Source organism: Marmota marmota, unplaced genomic scaffold (assembly GCF_001458135.2).
Source record: "Marmota marmota marmota unplaced genomic scaffold, marMar, whole genome shotgun sequence".
Lineage (NCBI taxonomy): Eukaryota > Metazoa > Chordata > Mammalia > Rodentia > Sciuridae > Marmota > Marmota marmota.
In genome coordinates, this window is record NW_026000108.1 from 11,665,886 (window position 1) to 11,686,632 (window position 20,747).

Here is a 20,747-nt window from a genome sequence, read left to right on the forward strand (position 1 = left end):
CATGAAGTGACGAGAACGTGGCCTGGCACAGAGTGAGCACGGACACAAGCTGGGCTGCTGCCCTGTCCCCATTGTTAAGCTCCAGGTGTTACCATTGCCAGGGTGATGGCCCTGCTGCTGCTGCTGCTGCCGCCTTGGCCTATATATACCCTTCCCATTTCAGCACACTGTCTCTCTCTGTCTTATAAAGGGAAGAATTTACAGCTCAAAAGGGCTGGCATTCTTGAAATTCTAGAAATCTGGAGGTGAGAGGAGGGGAAAAAGAAAGTGAAACAAAGACCAAAGTTCCTTCAGGAGAAAAGAGGTGCTTGTGAAGGGCTGTGGGGAAGGATCAAAAGGAGAAAAGATCTGAAATATGGAATCCTTTGAGTTTCAGATGTTTTATTCCCGTTTGGTTTGCGATATCCAGGTGCCAACACTGGGCCGAAACCTGGAGAGTTCTCTTTTTGGTTATCAATATATTTCCTAAGAAGGGGCCATGAAAGGACAGATCCAGACTGTGTGCCCTGCACGCCATCTCCTCCTCCTGCTCACCCTGACAGCTTGAGTCCCTGAGCCTGCCTCCATTTAAAAGTCGGCCCTGAAGGTCCCAAAGGCTCTCTTCCTCCACGTGTTCCCCCAGGGTCAGTTTCAAGGGGAAGGGAAAGAAAACGGAAGGTGAAGGAAGCTGCCTCTGTGTCTTTAGATTCATTGGGCTTTATTTTCCCTGCCCTGGCGTGTGTCCCCTGCAGACCTTGTGCTGGGGGTTGGTGTCTTTCTGCTCTTACTTCATTCAGGGGAAATGAAAATAATGGCTGCTGAGGTCATCCTGTCCTCTCAGTCTGCATGAGGCACGGTCCCGCCCGTATTTGAGGGACACTTCCCATGTAGAAGGACTGGCAATGCAACTGCAGTGTCATTCCCTGCTACACCCAAGGGGCCATTCATGAACTGCCCAGGTGAGCTTCCAGCCCTATCCCTCCACCCCACAATCACTCCCAGCCTGGAGCATGCAGGGTATTCTTCCCTTATTGAGAGTCCCATGCACAAAATTCTCCTGTATAGAAAATTCCCTCCCTTCCCCTCCTCGCCTCTATTCATCTGGATTGGCTAAGTGTATTTTATTTTTTCTGGTACTGGGGATTGAACCCAGGGGTGCTTTACCACTGAGCTACACCTCCAGTCCTTTTTATTTTATTTTTTTTATTTTGAGACAGGACCTTGCTAAGTTGCCCAGCCTGGCCTCACACTTGTGAACACCTGCCTTAGGCTTCCAAGTCCCAGGGATCACAGGCGTGCGTCCCTGTGCCCCACTTTAACCGCCAGGTTTAAACATGGCCTTCTCTAAGAAGCCATTTCTGATCATGAACCCTGGGTTCGTTGTCCTTCTCGTATATTTCAACATAATCACCTCCATTTATTCAGCTGCTTCTACATTCTGGTCCTGCTTTAACCAACAGAGGAAAGCCATGTTGAACATGTGGATGTGGAGAGGGAAATGGTACCATGAGCAAGCCAAATACTAATAAGGGTTGTAAGAGGAGGATGTGGTAGAGGAAGGGATACAGCCACATGAAACTGGGAGACCTTGTTCCTCTCCCAGAGAGAAACTAATATTTAGGCAGAGTCTTGTGGGCTGAGAAGCAGTCAGTTATGGTTGGAGCTGGGAGAGAATGTTCTAGATAGAAGGAACCGGGAAAAGATGCTGAGGCAGGGAGGGGCTTGGAATGTGGGATTCACAGAGAGCTTCCTAGAGGAGCTGGTTTATTCACAGGTCAGTAAAATAATTTGCATGGCTGGTTTATGTTCACTGATCATCTGATGGACAGAGAGCAATTGGACAAATAAAAAGAGCTTTACATAAGCTCTCTATGACATATTGGCTGTGTGCCCTTGGGCAAGTTTTTAAATCTCTCTGATTATAAGCCCATGATAATGTTAACAAGCAAACCTTATTAAAGTTAATCAGAAAAATTCATTTTTGCTAATGTGCAACACATTTAATTTTTCTGATGCTGATTTTTCCTACATGCAAAGTAGATCACACATATACTTTAGTGTATGGTCAGTAAATGTCTGCATAATTATTAGGAATTATTTATTTTTGCAGGGAATAATACTACTACCCCACAGATTGTTTGAAATTAGATGTATGTGCAGTGCCCAAAATGTAATGTGGATTTGCCATGTGAGTGTACAGGATGCTTCTTGTTTTATGGGCGCACAGCAATCATTCCTCTAGCTAGCAGCTTCCCTATTTCCTTCAGAAAAGGACAATCTCCTATGAGATGTATATTGTGGGGCTGTTAATAGGGTGCTTCTGGTTTCCCCAGCCCCATGACCCAAGCTAAGAGGATGCTTCTTCCATGGAAGCTAAATCTTGAGCAAAGTCAGCAGCAAGATGGAAAAGAGATGGAATACATTCACTGTACAAATGAAGGCCTCTTCCTGTTTTAGACCATCATTGTTATTTTGCTGGCCTCCAGAACTGCAAAAACAAAACAAAAACAAAACAAACAAATAAAAAAACATCCCTTTCATAAGCTGTGTTCTCCTTTGTCTGTAAATTCCAGAAGCTCCTGATAGCTTTTCTACTGGGAAAGTACCTGAATGGACACTAAGACATTTGGAGAGTGAGATTGTGGTTCTTGGTCTTAAATCATTCTTGCCATAGTGGCAGACAGGATTCCATAGACCTCTGAAGTTTACTGTTGGAACAGGAAGAGCGAGCTTGTTTGTATGGGGACATGAAAGGAGTACCTAATTCAGATCAGGGTAAAATCAGGAAAGACTACTGTGAGTACGTGATGGTAGACTGAAATGATGAGTAGGAGATAGCTGAAGGAATAATGAAGAAAAATAAAAACTACTACAGCTCTCCTCTGAGACCTCATGAGTGTTAGCTTTTGATTGCTACGACAAAGAACCGGAGAAAACAACCTGAAAGAAGAAAGAGTTATTTTGTGTAATCGTTTCAGAAGTCTTGGTCCATGGTCACTTGGCCTATTGCTTTGGGCCTGTGGCAAGGCAAACACCACGGCGGGAATGCATGGAAGAGCAAAGTGGCTCTCCTCTGGCATCAGGAAAGCAAGGAGCAAGACAGGAAGGGTTCAGGACAAACATACCCTCCAAAGCACACCCCCAGTGTGCCTTTCATCTAGCCCCTGCCTCCAGAAGGTCCACCACCTCCCAACAGCACCACCAGCTGGGGACCCAGATTTCAGCCCTGAGTCCTTGGGGAATGTTCCAGATCCAGGCTATATCATCATAGCAGGGAGGATGATAGGAATCCCTCGATCAGGAAGCAGTTTACCATTGCTACACACAGGGTTTGAAATCAACGCCCTGTCCACCTCTACTGGCCAGTATTCTTCCTTCTCAAGAACTCAGATCCTTTAGCAAATTATTATTTTCACTTTGGCAAACAGATAAGAGTGGGACAGAGACTACAGTTTCAATTTATTTGCTCTCCATAATAAAATTGTACTTAATTCGGGGAAAGAATTACTTACAAAAGCCTGGGAATGAATGAAACAAGAACAAATTTGGTAATTCATGAATTATTTCACCACCCAGAAAGACGATGCTTTGGGTCACTTTATGTCACTGAGAACTTCACCTTAACAGTAGACATATGAAAGACACTAATTTTCCATTATATACATTCGGTAGATCACTGAGCATAATAAGGAATCACTATTCTGATATTGTGCTCAAACATTTCAGAGAAGGAAAAACCCCTATAATTAAAATATTATACAAAATGACCAAATAGATGTGGGAGTAACATAAAATAAATCCCGGAATTTAATCAGCTTTTTAATCATCACTAGTTAAGACAATTGGTTGGGCCTGTTATTTTCAGTAGCAAGCTAAAATCATTTCACGTGATAATTTCGAGGGTTAATTGTTGCAGTTTATTCAATGCAATCTTCTCTACTGGCTTTATTTTTATCTGCCAGTACACCCATACGCCATGATTAGCATAAATTAAACTAAATGAATTCTGTGGGTTACTAAATTATTTTACACAGGTCTTTTTCTTGTTTTCATCTCCAAACATTTAAAGGTTAGGGATGGGTGAGCGGTTTGATGGCAAATTCCAACATCCAGCTGCTCAGCCTTAGCTAAAAAAAAAAAAAAAAAAAAAAGTTGAAAAACTAGGTGATTGATTTTCAGAAATCTTGAGTAGAAAAATACATCATGAAAAATGACATCAGGAAAGATGTCGTATCATTATACACTGACCTTTTGTAGAGGCCCCCACAACTCACGGCTGGGACGCGGGGAACTCGACCTGCAAACTTAGACAATGCAGAACGGCAGCGATTTGCGTGTGCACTTCAAATGAGCCATTTCCAGTGTTCAAACTGACATGCGGTGACCTTGAATGGCTCTGGTAACATTTGTTCTTAGCAAAGTGAGTTTTACCTAATTTAGAAACTGTTCTTTTTAACGCAGCTTTCTTGGGGCTAACACATTGCTCGCTGAGCAGCTGACCACAGGAATCCTTGACTTACACCAATGGTGGAAGGAAGGTCTTTTTTTTTTTTCCCAAATGGATGGTCAACCCATCCCAGGACCTGACTCGCATCTACCTCATTACCCACCTCCTTCCTCCATCTGCAGCCCCTCCACTGTCCACTTAGAGTGTGCCCCCAGGCACGTCCTCTCCCTACTCACCAATTTGCCTCCCTCCTCCCCACTACCTCGCTCCTGTGGGAATTCACCCACCACCTACCCCCTTCCTCTGCAAATAGAGCTCCAGAGAAAGTCCTTTCCTGCCGTGAGCATCTTCTCCTGTGCACTTAGTAGGGACCAGACTCTGGGCCTGATGCTGGGGATACATTCTTAGGATGAGGCAGGAAATGCACCAATGTCACAAAACTTCAGAGTCAGTGGGAAAGACAAGTAGATATAATAATGGGACAGACATACTGTCTTAACGGTAGCACAGAGACCTAGAAGAACACAGGACCTCTCTTAGCCTCCCCTCCCCACCCCACATATCTGCTTTTCTCTTCAGTGGGAGGGTTGAGTAGATCACTCCTCAGCTTCTACTAAAAGGGAAAAGGGGACAGCAGTAACTTGCTCCTCATTCTCCAAGTCCTCACCTGGAAGCCACCACCTCCTCCCCTGGTGCCTTGAAGTCTGGGAGGTGAGAGCTGTCCAATGCCTTCTCTGTTCCCACAGTGGGGATCTGAGTCCTGGGCAGCTCTTCCCTGTACCACCTGCTCCAAATATGGAAACTGCCTCTTTTGCCATCACCAGATCACCTAGCTCAGAATAGCTGTCCAACAAAAAGAACTTTTCCCCAGCAAGGAAAATTAGCAAATTAATGAGCTATGTGAAGAATCATAATATATTCAAGTAAGATAGATGTCGTTTGAATAAAAGAATGAGCAAACAAATTAGTTCTTGAGGATATAATATGCAGGGAGGTGTTCAAACCTTGCAAGCCCACTTACTTCAAGACCCAGTGGGAAATGCGACCTATCATCTATCCACCAATGGATCATAACCAAGAGTCCTCAAGTCCAGACACCTAACTCAGGTTGTCCATGCCACGAGTTCATAGGATCTTAGTCTGTTTTGTGCTGCTATCACAGAATATCAGAGACTGGGTAACCTGTAATATGCAGAAATTGACTGGATCACAGTTCTGAAGTATAGAAGGTCCAAGATCAAGGTGTCAACATCTGAAAAGGCCTTTCTGCTGCGTCATCACAGGGTGACAGATAAGACCATGAGAGAAGACAGGAAGGGCTTGAACTCACCTTTGTTAACAGCACCAATCCCACCAAGGATGGCCGTGCCTTCTCGGCCTAATCACCTCTTAAAGATCACACTTTTTAATACTGTTACAATGATAATTAAATTTCAACGTGTAATTTGGAGGGGACAAATACTCAAAACATAACAAGAGCTATCGTGGCCAGCATACTGTCCCCATTAGTTAACACGCAGCTTAACACAAAAAGGGTCTCAATTAATATTCACAGAATATATTAGATGAATGAGCTTAAATAAACTCTGACTCACAAGACATTTTTATGGTAAGGACCTGCTGTACAAGAATACACCAGCTGGTGGCTTATAGGAGTGTTTCCTTTGATCTACACGTTGTTTTTCTAAAGTTTGAATTTTTTTACCAACAAAAGAAATTATATGCTAAAAAAATGTTGACTTCCGTGTTTCCTTGAAATATCAGAGGCTCTCAAAAGAGTGTAGGTGGAATAATGCCAGTGGGCCTATCATCAGGAGCTCTCTGGGCGGGCCCACTCCAGTAGGGCGAGAATTCTCCTATTCACCAAGTCCCCCACCTGACCAATCTCATAAGTCCGTGCTCCCTTGGAGATCCTTGGCCCTGTGACCCTGATCTACCAACATATTCAGGAAAAAGCAAGTTGGGTCATAAGAGATTAGGAGTTCAAAACCACTCTAAATTCTTAATAATATGTAGCGTGAATCCATTGGCATCTATTTTTTTTTCTTTTTCTTTTGTTTTTTTAGCAGAGAGTTTAAGATAGAGAGCGATGGGGTGGGAAGGAAAGCAGTTAAAAATACTTCTGCCTTTAGGAATTTAACTCAAAATATTCCCCAAACCAGCCAAGCAAGCCGAGGACAGCAAGTGAGATAACTTGTTTTCTACTAGCCTGTAAGGAAGAGAAAGGATGGCTATAATTATACAAAGGCTGGAAAACACAGAAAGAATAACTTGTTTGACAGTAAAATCAACCAATAGCTTTAAAAAGTGGAGACTAGTGGCTTTCACAGTCTGGCATCTGATGGTTAAGTTATTTTCCTGGAGTTATCCTTGTCAGTGGCATAAATCATGTGAAAATTCCTGAGATTTGCCAGAGAATCCAGGCTTCCTGAAGAATCTGGACTTGCATATTTTGTGAGCAGGACCCCAAAAGGTGGCATAAAAGATAAATAATAGTTATTGAGATGTAACAAAATAGATTCTCAAAGGGGAAAGCACCTAAGGAAGCCACCCTGTAGCAGTCAACTGGAAGGTTTTATTTAAGAAAAAAAAAATTTAGAGTTTATCACCAAAGATGAATTTGATTTGCATAGAGGCATAAGACTCAGCAAATTATCCTTAAGTAATAGGCAACAAGCTTTATCAGTACATCAAGAATTGTCTTTGCTTACTTCTTCAACTCTTTTGATTTCTAGATCCAGAATCAACTCCCAATAATATGTTGTCAACAAAGGAAGACGCAAAGGTGAGCTCAAGAAAGATCCAAGAGGCAACTGTCTCTGACCATGTTGCCTGTGACTGAAAACAATTTTATTACAATCATCAATGGATTCAGACTCTAGAAAATCCATAGTGTATCTGTCATTTAACCAAGATTTAACCAAGACACTTTCTGTTTATACATTCATGCATTCATTCAATAATGCTATTGAGCACTAGGCATCTTGAAGAACAATACTGAAGTTCTTAAAATATAAAGGATGAATAACCATGAAATAAATATGGATAAAGATATTTTTAGCAAACCTAAAGCACATGGTATCAGGGCAGGATTTTGTCAGCAAAAAGTTTCTGGCAGGAATTATTAAGTTCAAAACACAAACTGGCCATGACCACATGCTCAGGTCTTATTCAACGAGGTAGGATGAATTTGCATGCTGTGCCAGGCATTGTTCCTGCTTCAGGCCAGTGTGCTGTGATCTGGCATCTGAAGCTGTTGGAGCCTATGGTCCCTTATGCACCTCGAATAGCAGAGTCACACTGGAGTGAATGAGGTAGTGTGGAGAGGGTGGGGGAAATAAGGATAAATAGCTTGGAGGGGGCAATATCAGCAAGGTAGAATTTAGACTTATTACAACTGAGGCAAATCACAGGCTTTACCCTGGGATAGCAAGAGTGATCCGGGTGGTAAAAGATCTTTCTAGATGCAGCTGAGAGAATGGACTGCAGAAGTCAAAGGGTGGAGGTGGGGGACCAATTAGGAGAATGACGTAGCAATCCAAAAACCAAAAAATGAGCTGGTTTTAAAAATTACTACAAAACTAAAGTAATAAAGGTAGCATAGTCCCAACATGAAGATAGATAGAGAGATCAATGGAACAGAATTGAGAGTATAGAAATAAGCACTTTCATTTACAGTCAATTGATTTTAGACAAAGGTGCTGAGACAAGTCAGTAAAGAATGAAAAATCTTTTTAACAATGGTGCTGGGCTAGCTTGATATCTTCATACAAAAGAATGAATTTGGACCCCAATCTCAATGAATTTGGGATGAATCCCAAACCTAATAATAAATTCAAAATGAATCATACACATAAGTGTTGGAGTAGAACATAAAACTTTCAGAAGATAGCACAGACCTTGGCTTAAAGTTTCACAGATACAACACTAAAATACAGTCCATAAAAGAGAAAAAGTTAATAATTTAGACCTCATCAAAATTAAAATTTTGATGCTTAAAAAATTATTAAGATGGGCTGGGATTTTGATTTCTAGATCCAGAATCAACTCCCAATAATATGTTGTCAACAAAGAAAGATGCAAAGGTGAGCTCAAGAAATGCCAGTGGGCCTATCATCAGGAGCTCAGAGGTAGAGTGCTTGCCGAGCACGCATAAGGTAGGGGTTCAATCCTCAGCACCACATAAAAATAAAATAAAGATATGTGTCCATCTTTAACTAAAAATATTAAAAAGAATTATTAAGAAAGTAAAATAACCACCCACAGGCTTGGAGAAAATGTTTTAAAATCATAGATCTGATAAGGGACTAGTATGCAGAATATGTAAAGAGCTCTTCCAACTCAACAACAAAAAGAAAAACAGCCCAATTTGAAAATGGGCAAAAGACTGAGTATATATTTCTGCAATGAAGATATGTGAGTGGTTCAAAAAGTACATGAAAAAATTATATTTATATTCAATAATGTTGAATTAACGTTCAACATTATTTGTCATTAGGGAACACAAATCAAAACCACAGTTAGAGGCCTCTTCTTACCCACGAGGACGACTAATCAAAATGATCAAAAATGTTGAAGAGAATGTGGAAAAATCGAGGGGGGTAATGCAAAAGATGATGAAGTTTTGGAAAATAGTTTGGAAGATATTAGGCATAAAACTCCCAAACAGCCCAGTGATTCTACAGTTAGATATCTGTTCAAGGAAATTAAAAACATATTTCTATACAAAGACATGGATATGAATGTTCACAGCAGCATTATTTATAATTGCCAAAAAGTGAAAACGTCCCAAATGTCCATAACTGTGCATGAATGACCAACCGTGGTGTGTAACAAAACATCATCAGGCCTTAGAAAGGGGTGAGGTATAGCCACCGTGAGAGTATGGATGAATCCCAAACACATTAACTAAGTGAAAGAAGTCAAACAGTATGTGATTCCACTTACAGAAAATGTCCAGGAAAAAAAACACAGAAACCACATTAGTGGTTGTCTGTGGGTGGAGACACAAAAGGGCCCTGGGGACCTTACTGCAATGATGGAAATGCTGTAAAATGGTAATGCTGATTACCCGAGTCTATAAATACATCAAAAATCACTGAATTGTATATTTATTTAAGCACAATTTTATGATATTCATAAAATAAACAGTAAATCTATTTTTTTCAAGAATGTTTGAGGAATGGAAGAAAATGATGTGAACCAACAATAAGAAATTGACATTAGCAGAACTTGGGAACCAGAATGATCTGAGGTGACAAAAAGGACTCTGGGGTTATAAGCAAAGACAATGGAGATCACACGTATTAACTGATCAACTACTATGTACCCGACGTGGTTGTATTCCTATTAGGAACTATTGCAAGGTTTTCATAAAAGTCTATTAGATTGGGGCAATTACTGGCTAGCTTTTACATATGAGAAAACTCTACTGTGGAACACAGAGGTTTAGAAATTTTCTGAAGGTGTCACACTGAGTAATAACTGGCAAAGCCACTTGTTAGCCTGGCAGGGCTAGAGGCCCCTGAAGGAGTCTGTTGCTTCTGCACCAATGTCCATTTGTAGATTGATTATTTCTGCCTGAGGCCATCAGAAGAGCTGCCTGGTAGGTCAAAGACAGTGCCAGATAAAGAAAGAGCAGTTGGGCCTAACTCCCTAATGAGGAGGTATTTAAAGGGCAACTAACACTTTTCTTCTGACAAGCAGCTGGAGATGGCCATGGACAAGTTGCCAGGTACAAACCAGCTTCCTCTGGGCAGGAAACAGAAAGTCACCGAAGGAGCAGTTCATGCTAAGAAGTCCGTCAGGAGAACCTGGTTTTTCTTTGTTATTTCAACCAGGGAACCGTTTTGCCTAGAGGATGTCATTCGAAGTAGGAGGTACATCCTGGCTGTGTTTCTTCAGCGGGAATCTTACTTGTGCAGGACATGAATGGGTGGGCGCCACCTCCCTGCTCAGCTCAGGCAGGAGGCTATGGGAAAACTCAGCCAGCTGGCCTTGGCCACTCTGACCAGGAAGTCTGATGGCACCTATAAACTGCATAATATTGGCACTTTGTGTAATTACATCTGTTTGGGACACGGCATGGAATGAATACCTGTGGAATAGGGGCACTCTGCCTGCCTGGCTTAATAGCTGGGTAATATGGGCCTGGTTTCCTTATTTATAAATAGTAAACTAAATTTTTTACCACACAGGATTGATTCTTTGGGTCTTAAATTTGTGATAACACCGGTGAAGCACTTAGACGCAAACTGGCAACATATTAAATCTCACTAAATCTCACATTAAATCTCACTAAATTTTAGCAGTTAGCACGTTGATTATATCCCCCTTGAAGGATATACCCAAGTCCCCAGTACCTGTGACCTCATGTGGAAAAAGTCTTAGAGATGTGGTTATTTCAAAGATCTCAAGATGAGCTCATCCTAGATTTAAGGTGGGCCCTAAATCTGGTGAGTTATATCTCTATAAGAGAAAGAAGGGGCTTTAAACACAAGAGGAGAGCCACGGAAGGTGTCCCAGTAAGTCCTAACTGGCAAAGGAACACCACGGCAGCCTCAAGGTGCTAGGAGGGAGGACAGAACAAGTTCTCTCAGAACTCCCAAAGGGCCCATCTGGCTGGGTCATTTTAGAGAGAGGAGTACAGGTGAAGACTTTTTAAGCTAGAAAGTCCTGGAAGTCATCCTCTCCCGTGTGCTCATTTTCTGTCTGGAGAGGTGAGGAAGCTTGCCAAAGCCACACAGAGAGCTGGCATGGCAGTGCAGGACCTCAAGTGAGAAGAAGGCCTCCAGAGGACCACCTGGCCTTTCCTTTCATTCACAAAGGACACAGTAGATGCTCAACACATACTTGTTGAATGAATAAATGTCTGAAATGCCTCAGGTTCTGTGCTGATCACTGGGGTACAGATGTCAACAATGCTCTTAATAGGTCCTGGACAAAATCAGAAGTGGCTGTTGTCTAAGTCAGGCCTAATTTGGGGTTTGATTAAAGCTAGCAAAAAGACAGAAACTCAAGACACAAAGAATCAGCAATATATGACCAGTTTTTCTTCTATCCATTTTTCATATATTTATAAAACTATCAAAAATAAAAAGTAAGTGAAAATATTAGGTGACTTTCACATATTACCATAGGGGTCTTAGCCATCTGCTTGAGAAATCTCTCCTTTTTATTTGCATTCTTGCTGTCTATTTCTCATAGTAGGTGAATCCCCTCAATTTGATTTTTTTTTTTTTAATGAAGGCATGAGACAATCATTTAAGTTGAAACCACAAGTAGGAGTTTGCCACAAGCAACATGGAAGTAGGGCTGGGTAATGCAGCTTTGCACCTTTTTTATAACCTTCTCTAGGCAGACTGATGGGCAGGTATGATGTCCAATCACAAACCTCTTCATTTAAGGCAGGGTCTTTGGTCTCTGGGTCTATCTGTCTCTGGTCTCAGAAGCAGCTCCTAGCAATAAGCTAACATAATTTTTGAACATAGATTTTTTTCCCCAGGAACTTTTTAGGCATCACATGCTCCATCTGTTGGGGTGCTGAAAAGTTTATCTTTTTGAGAAAGGTTCACACAGTGTAACTTCCTTGAGATTAATAATTAACAATCACAGAGGATTGATTTTATCTTTTTCCCTATAGAAAGGAGGAATAAACCCTTTAAATACACAGTGAATGTCTGGGACGACAAGCCTCCAAAGAAGAATGTGGACCAGGGAATCTTGTGATAATGTTCCATGGATGGTCCCCACACACAGAAGTGGTGAACTGCAGGCCAGCAAACTCAGGGAGGAGGGCGGGGAATACAGTGAACCAAGATCAGACTAAAACCCTGCACTTATGGGATACTAAACAGAATATTGAGGATGGAGTAGAGATTTATTTAGAGAAATGTGTGTTTTGAGGCTGAAGAAGGAGTCTGTGGAGCCCTCAGCATGCCAGGCTGTGGTGTAGGAGTTAGCTATGAAATGGGGACTTGGTGACATCAAAAGTAGCTCTGTTTCCATATATAAAACCTTTGGGACTTAAATAAACTTTGCCACCAATGATCAATGGTTTTTAAATCTAGAATTTGGAGGTTAGCATTGAACTTTTTTTTTTTCTCTCAACTATACTCCTGTGTGGACTTCAAATTACAGAATTGGAAAAACTGCCTTCTTGGATTCCTTCTCACATACCCCATGCCCTGGAGTCTCTCAGAACATGGATTTAATCCCCCCTGCCTCTCCATTCCATCCCATAAAACAGGGTTTTACACAGTGGGTGTGGTACTTATGCCATTGTGGTATACAAGGTAATCTATTATGGTTAAAGAAACTACTTAGGCTAAATTTTAATATTCATTTGTTTATTTTAATGGCCATGATTCTAACACAGCCATGGTTTTATGGACATGATGGCTTAGAAGGAAGCTAAATTTAAAGAGAGATTTAGTTTAAATTCATTTGAAGATAAATTTTAAATGATACACAGATAAGGTTTTAAATAGACTATTATATACTAGATCCTTCTCAATCATTCATTCAAAATAATAGATGGTTTTGTTAGGATGGGAAAAAAGAAAACCAAATGATATGACCAGCCCATAGTATCTTGAGTTTCTTTACTTTTTACCATATCTGGTGGCTAATAATAATGATAATGATGAAGAGTAGATTCATCTTTCTCTGTATTCCCGTTCTCTGTCTACTGGCACTAGAAATAAATGAGCAAGTGATGAATTAGCAGAAGAAACAATCGTTCTGGCTATTCCTCAAGCCAGAAGAAGTAGTCCTGGTGAACTGGGCATTTGCTGGAGACAACTGGATTGTTACCTTGACACTCAGTATAGCTGTCTGCTCCCCATCACACATCAGATGTGCTCCAGAGAAGGTGTGGGTTAGCCATTAGGCTCGGACTTGCTTCTAGCAGCTGCATAGTTTTCCCAGAGGAAGAAAAATGATCCCAAACTATGATTAACACTTTAAGAATCTTAATGATCATATCAAAAAGTCTCTGTATTTCTCAATCCATCAGCACTTATCTCCCCACAGTCCTATGAGTGAACAATGGATCCATATGATCTTTTTATATTTGTTAGCCATGTGTTTTATTCTTTGCAAATAAGGACCTCTCCCTTGCCTGGATTGACTGTGTTGCTTGTTAATGCTCAGATTACCATGTCAGCGACTCCCCTTGTGCCTTTATGCCCTCTAAGTGCTCCAGACATGGACCTCCTAAAATCATCATTCCCACCCTCCAAATATGGCTGCCACAGTTAACTAAAATATCAAGTTTCTTTGCTACAGGCAGGAATTTTGGAAAACCAGCATGAGAAATACGCCTGCATCCTGCACTCAAAAGCTCAATAGCAAACAATGGGAAAACGAGTTAATTGTTATGTAATAAATGTAGTTTGGTAGACAAAAATCTTTCAAAATATGGAACCCAGGGGAAGACTAATAAAAGATACCCATGTAAGTTAAAAATGCAAATAAAGATGAGTTTTATTGGTGAGAGGCGAAGTGTTGGCACAGTTGCATATTCATGGACCTACCACAGAATAATTTATTCAGCCTCTACTGAGTGCTGGGCATGGTACCAGCTGCAATGGAAAATAGGCAAATACGACATAGTTTCCACCCAGAAGAGAAAGGATGGTAATATATATTTGCATATATATGTAACATATGATTTGTACATAGCTATATGTGTGGACATATATTCTTTAATCCTTTTAATATACTGAATCTAAGGCAATAAAATAGAAAAATGAAATTGTTTCAAAGAATTTTTGAAGATGACACCATGTCTGGATTTTTAGTGACTTTCACCTAAATAATATCATGACTTTTACTGCAATTTACCTTCAGATCTGCACACTGAGGCCACCATCCTGCACGGGTGCAGTCACTGAATTGAGGACTGCTCTATCATTTCTCACAGTAAATCTGGAATATCTTCATCCCTTGAGATCTTCCTCCGAAAACCAGGTGAGGGAGGCTATAGCGGCAGAATATGATACCCCAAAGTGTGACTGGCATGCTGAGCACATTGAACCCAGGGAATTGGAAGGTCTCAGAAGCAGCCTCTCTGACCTTCTGCCCTCTTGTCTCCTACTCCCCTTTCTCCATCCAGGCAAGTCATAGAAACCAGAATTCCTCTTCCCTAAGGCTCAGCATAGAACTACAACCCCATCCCTCAAAGCCAGCCACAAAACCTAGAAATATTGCCTTAACCTTCCCCTGTCTTTCTGTGTGGGGACTGGCCATAAAGAATTTCTCTGATCTACCTTGTCTGATAGTGTGTCATTAGATCCCAGTTCTTGAGGGATCCTGACCCACACCCAGGAGGATATCTGCACAGAGAGGCTAAGAAGAGTGTGAATAGACAGCCTTGATGTTTCCCCTCCTCACCATCCAAGCATACCCTTTGTGTCCAATCACATTTCTACATGGCTGACTATTCTTCATCAAATCTAAACAGAAGAATAGTTTTCCCTGAGATTTGAGGTCTTTATTTCTGAAGAGTTCCATGTCACATACAACTTTGATTACATAAATTTGTTATGCTTTCTCTTGTTAGCCTGCCTTTTGTTAGAAAAATGTCAGCCATGGCACTTTGATGAGTGAGACAAGATCCTGCTTTTCTTTCCCTACAAGGGCATGGTCTCCAATTTGGGAATCATTGAGTACTTCTTCTCTACCTTAGAGACTCATGTCAAACCCTCACATAGAAGAGCTGTGTGAAGGATTGTAACTCATTTAGATGAAGTGGGCCTTGACTTTGTAAGGTCCCGCAAACTTAATTAAGCGGCTTTAACCACATGCACAATGAATAAGTAATATGGACATTCTTATATTTATGCTAACACTATCTTTCTTGTGCTCTTCCTCATAGGTAATAATAATGCTAATAATAATTAAAGTTTACTAAGGAATTACCTGTTCCAGCAAGGACAAAGATCTTTCAAGTTATTATCTTATTCAATGGGTATAATCTATAAAGAGATAAGATTCTTCCCAAACAAGGAAGAATTCTGTAAGCAAAAGAGTGATCTAAAGATAGACTGGGATGATCCAAGAGATGGAAAGCTCTCCATCTGTCAAGGAATGCAAGCCCAAGTTCAAGTTATTTGACAGGGAAGAATTCAGCATTGGATGTAAGCTGAAGTTGACAAACCCTAAGATCCCTTATTCCAAAACTATGTTCTCTTGCAATTTACATAGTCTCCATTATATTTTTAAATTGCTGATAAGATTGTCCTCAAATGACTGAGTATGTTAATACTTGGATTTTTTTCTTTTTTCTTTTCTTTTTTCTTTTTTTTTTTTTTTTTTTTGCAAAATGAGGAATAAGTCAATGAACCTTCCTTTCTTTTGTGGCCTCCTACGAGGATGACTATGTAGATATATATACACAGGTATACAATAAGCACAAGTTAAATCAGAGTCAATTCTCAATTATCCACACTGACAGTTGGAGCACATAGACAAATAATCTAAAGAAGCAGATAAGGGCCAGCAGATTTTGTCTTTGGCCTTTAAATTCCAAGCCCCACCTCGTTTGTAAACAAGTGGTAATCCTTGGCTAAAAATGTATGTATTTCATAAATAGAATTTTTGACCATTTCTTTTTTAAACCTCTTTGTTAAATTTATTAGAATTTTTAATCAAAACTTAGTCAATAAGAATTAGCAGCATTTTCTTATTTGATTTTCCCTGGACTTTAAAGTGCAGCCCATCCAACCGAAAACTTGAGACAGAAAAGAGAAAAATTATGGCACTCAAATAATTCCATGTAACAGGGATTAGCAAAACTAAAGTGTGAAGTTGATTGCTTTGTTAACAGATGAAAAGTTCTTTGTTTCTTCAAAGGAGTTCACACCAAACCCACCCACAGTAGAAGGCTCCAGTCTCAACTAGAACCTGAAACTATCCAGTTACATGTGGATAGGGTTGGGCTGCAGGCCAGGTGGTATCCAGATAGTTTAAGTAAAAAGACTAGTGAGGAAAAGGACAGTAGCCTTTGTGAGAAGTTCCCAGGACTTTCAGAGAACTAGGGATAAGAAGGAATCAAATGCATTCATTCCCTAAGCCATAGACCATGGCTCAGCAAAGTGAGAAGTTCCAACTTCATTTTTGTTTTGTTTAAGTAAAAAAATTAAAATATAGTAAACTAGTTCAAAACAGAATGAGATGCTGTGTCCAGGAGAGACTGTTGGGTTAAGAAATAGGAGACCTGGGTTCTAGTCCAAGTCTGTTGACAATTACCTATGACATGTAGGCAAAATCGCTTCTCTGGCCTTCAGTTTCCTCATGCTCATTGAAAGCTTCCTTGCTTTCCCAAAAGCATGCTGCATTTTTATTCACATATCTTCCTAACAGCCTTGTAAACTGGTACCTTAGCAAACTTATGTTACAGATGAAAAAGGGAGACATAGAAAGTCACTGGCCTTGGGCGAGGTCCTGAAGCAGGATGTAATAAGATCCCGGCCCATGGCCTTAATCTGCAAGCTACACTGTCTCTTAGCTAGAAAATGTGAGAGTCAAATCATATGGATTCTTCAAATCAGTATTCTTCAGCGTATGTGCTCTGTGATTCCATGCACAGCAAAATATCTAAAGAGCTGGCCTCAAAAGGAGTATTTAAAGAAATATCCTTCCAGACACAGATTCAGTGCCACCTCCTGTATGCCCTGAGCTTATGTGTCAGCATATCACAGGGCAAGTGGTGGTTTAAATCCTGGCTTTGGTTCACACCACACTTCCTGGGACCACCTTTAACTTGTCTTTATTTCCTATTGTGTGGCTAGCTCTTCAAAGTCAAGGCTATGTGTTGAGAGCCACAGCCGAAGGGGCCCCAGCAAACTTTCAGACTGCCAGCTGATGATTGGCTCACAGCGGCCCCAGCAACATCTAGCTGATTGGCTCCTCTGCGGTGATGCTCATTGGGCTGTTTCCCTGCCCTTTCAGACTAGGAGCTGCTCATTGGGGGACTTTTTTTGGCTCTGCCCACACGACCCAGCCAATCGGCCTCAAGAGCAGGAGGAGTGGGGGGAGGTGGAGAGGCTTGAGGGAAGCCGGTGGTGGCAGTTGGGCTCTGAGGGTTTTTCCTGAGGAGCTGTTTTGTTTGGCGTGTGTGGTTCTAAAAATAAAGTTAGTTTCTTTTGACAAGTGGCTCCTGAATTGTGCCCAGCCAGACTGTGGCAGCTATGCCTTATTTACCTTTGTGTGATTATAACATGGCAGTACTCAATAATTGTTATATTTATTTATTTGTACTACATTTAATACCATATAAGTTGCACAGGGACAAGACACTAATTGTAATAAAACTGGGGAAAAACATAATAGTTAAATAATATAGTACAGTAGTTCCCCCTAACCTGTATTCTCACTTTCAGCTATCTCAGTAACTTTCAATCAGGGAATGAAAATATGAAATGAAAAACCAAAGAAATAAACATTTCATAAGTTTTAAATTGCATGCCACTAGAAGTAACATGATAAAATCTTGTGCCATCTCACTCCATCTGGCCTGGGATGAGAATCATTCGTTTGTTCACTGTATCCATGCTGTATGCACTACCTGCCTGATAGTCATATAGCAGCCACGTCAGTAACCAGATCTACTGTTGAAGTATTACCATATTTGTATATAGAAATTTCTACTATTCTTGATTTCAGGTATCTACTAGAGGTTTTGGAATGGATCTCTCACATAAAAGGGTATCACAATAACCTAGTTCCCTTTTCTTGTAACTCACAAGCTCATCTCATCCTAAACTTCAAAACTGTCTTCTCTGGTTTTCACTGCAATTCCTGCCTTGGTCTTCTGGAGTCACATGAGCCTTCTTTCTAGTCTCAGCACACTGAGCATCCCGAATGGCAGGACCTTGAGTTTTCCATCTTCTTTCCTTTTCCATCTTCTTTCCCTTCACTCAAATCCATGGGACTTACTTTCCTTAGATCTCTGCTAAAATGCCAGTGAACAAAAGCCCTTAGCTGACCACTACAGTAAGGAGCAACACCCCCAGCTCCAGCTTCCTCCTGCCCCTGCCCTGCCCTCCTGCCCAGGACATTTCCTACCAATAGGACAATAGGACATTTCTCCTCCACTCAAACAATATCACAGTAAACTTAGTGCCTTCCATCTGCTCACCCATCACTTTATCTCAGTTCCAAGAACAGTGCCCGGCACAGTGTAGCCAATATAAACCATGCAGATGAGTGGAGGAAAACAAACAAGGCTTTTCATCTTACAAATGCTGAAAACACTTTATCAGGGGTTTATAGTGATAGCAATTAAATGAGAAGTTAACCCAAATTTCATTTCTGACCAACTTCTGGCTCAGGGTTTGTTATACTGGCTAAAACAACTACTAGGAGATGTGAAGTTCATTTCTTAGCTGAGATATTCAGGTATATAAAGTGCCAAGCTAAGAGGAAATGCCTGCAACATGGATGTACTGGATGCAGGGGGTTTGTGGGCACGTGATGGGAGAGGAGATGGATCACCTCAGTGTTGGACTAGGTGCCCCTCGGCACTCCTCCAGGCTCGACTCCTTCCTGGTGCACCCCGTCAGTGAGGGGGCCTGGCAGAGAGCAATGCTTGACATGCTTATTGAGGGTGTGGAGGCAGCACTAAGCTCAGAGGCCTCTTCCCAGCTCCAACTCAAGCCTCAGTCCGGCCACGGCAAAGCTCTTATGTGAGGTTCAGCTCCCCTGCAGGACTCTTCTCCCGGGACCACATTTACAACCCATACCTTCTGAGCCCTGTCAGTACTTGTCAGGGACCCTGTATCCCACAGATTGGCAATTATGGTAAGGAGCGACTGTGTCCAAATGTGAGTCAGTGTCCTATGTAAACTGTGGCATTATTAAAACTCAATAAATTATTAAATAAGTGAATAATTAAATAATTCATCCAGAAGTTTTCCCAAGAGGAAGGTGAACAATTAAGAAGTCCTGCCTAGGGTGTATGTACATTATTCTGGACACTTAGCTACTGATAGATGTTGGACCTTTTATTTATTTTTTTAAATTTATTTACATGACAGCAGAATGCATTTCAATTCATAGTACACATATAGAGCACAATTTTTCATGTCTCTGATTGTACACAAAGTAGAGTCACACCATTCATGTCTTCATACATGCACTTAGGGTAATGATGTCCATCTCATTTCACCATCTTTTTTACCTCCATGCCTCCTTCCTTCCCCTCCCTCCCCTTTGCCCTATCTAAAGTTCCTCCATTCCTCCCATGCTCCCCCAACCCCAATTATAGATCAGCATCCACATATCAGAGAAAACATTCCACCTTTGGTTTTGGGGATTGGCCGGACCTTTTATTTTAAAGGGATAGGGAGAGTAGCCCAGAGATATAAACCGTTACTTAAAGACATTTCACCTACTAACACCACTGTGTGTGATTTGCAGATGGTGACGCCTGTTATTGCTAGAAAGAAAAAAAAATTAAGGTCTGTTTACTCTGCCTCAGAAATGAGAAGCTCCAATTTAAATAATGGCTTGGACTCTCCTTTGTCACTGCTTGTCCATATGCAGAGAAGCAGGATGACTTCCTGAGGTCTTTATATTAAGGCTACCACTAAGTATTCACTGATGTGCACTGGCGTCATGGTAAGCCTTAGTATGTAAAGATCTAAATGTCTATCTACCTGTGTGTGTTTGTGGATATGAAATCTGCAGACACAAATACAAGTTGCACATAATACACATGTGTGAAGATACATATGTATAAAGGTGTATTCTATATACTAATGTCATGTGTGTATGCATGTGTGGAGAGTGGATGAGCCCCAGGTCATCAGTTTATCCAGTGGTGTTGGCAAAGCCAAGCCTGGGAAAAATTCCTTTCCAAAGGCAAGGATGTTATCAGCTTTGATTCTCGGCTCTGATGCTAACAGTTATCAGACATCCCAGGACAATGGGTGTCCTGGGTACAGCAGGATAATAACAGAATGTCTTTAGCACTGCAAGCGTATATAGCTGCAAAAAATGTTTCCAACTCTGTAATTTTTTAGTGTACAAAGAAGCCTCTGACGACTTATAAGCCTTGAACAATTTACAATGGCCCTACGTTTAACTTCCTGATTATGAGATCCTACATAATTGTGGAGCGAGTTCTAGGTCACTGTTCCTCTACCAGGGTGCAGTGCTTCACCTAGCCCCAGCTTTTCATGAAAAAATCTCTGTGTCTTCTTTGTCTCTGTGTTTGTCTTCATCTCCTGCTGCCCCTACTCGAGAATCCTTTGTTGATGCTGCATGGGTCGCAGCATACACGCACACACATACAAGCATGTAAAATAAAATGTGT

At 41.1% G+C, this 20,747-nt stretch overlaps 1 protein-coding gene across 17 annotated transcripts in view; it reads right to left on the reverse strand.

Annotated features, from left to right (window-relative positions):
- Ldb2 (LIM domain binding 2) overlaps positions 1 to 20,747 on the reverse strand; it is a 343,612-nt gene that overhangs the window by 163,775 nt on the left and 159,090 nt on the right. The window lies entirely within an intron of this gene.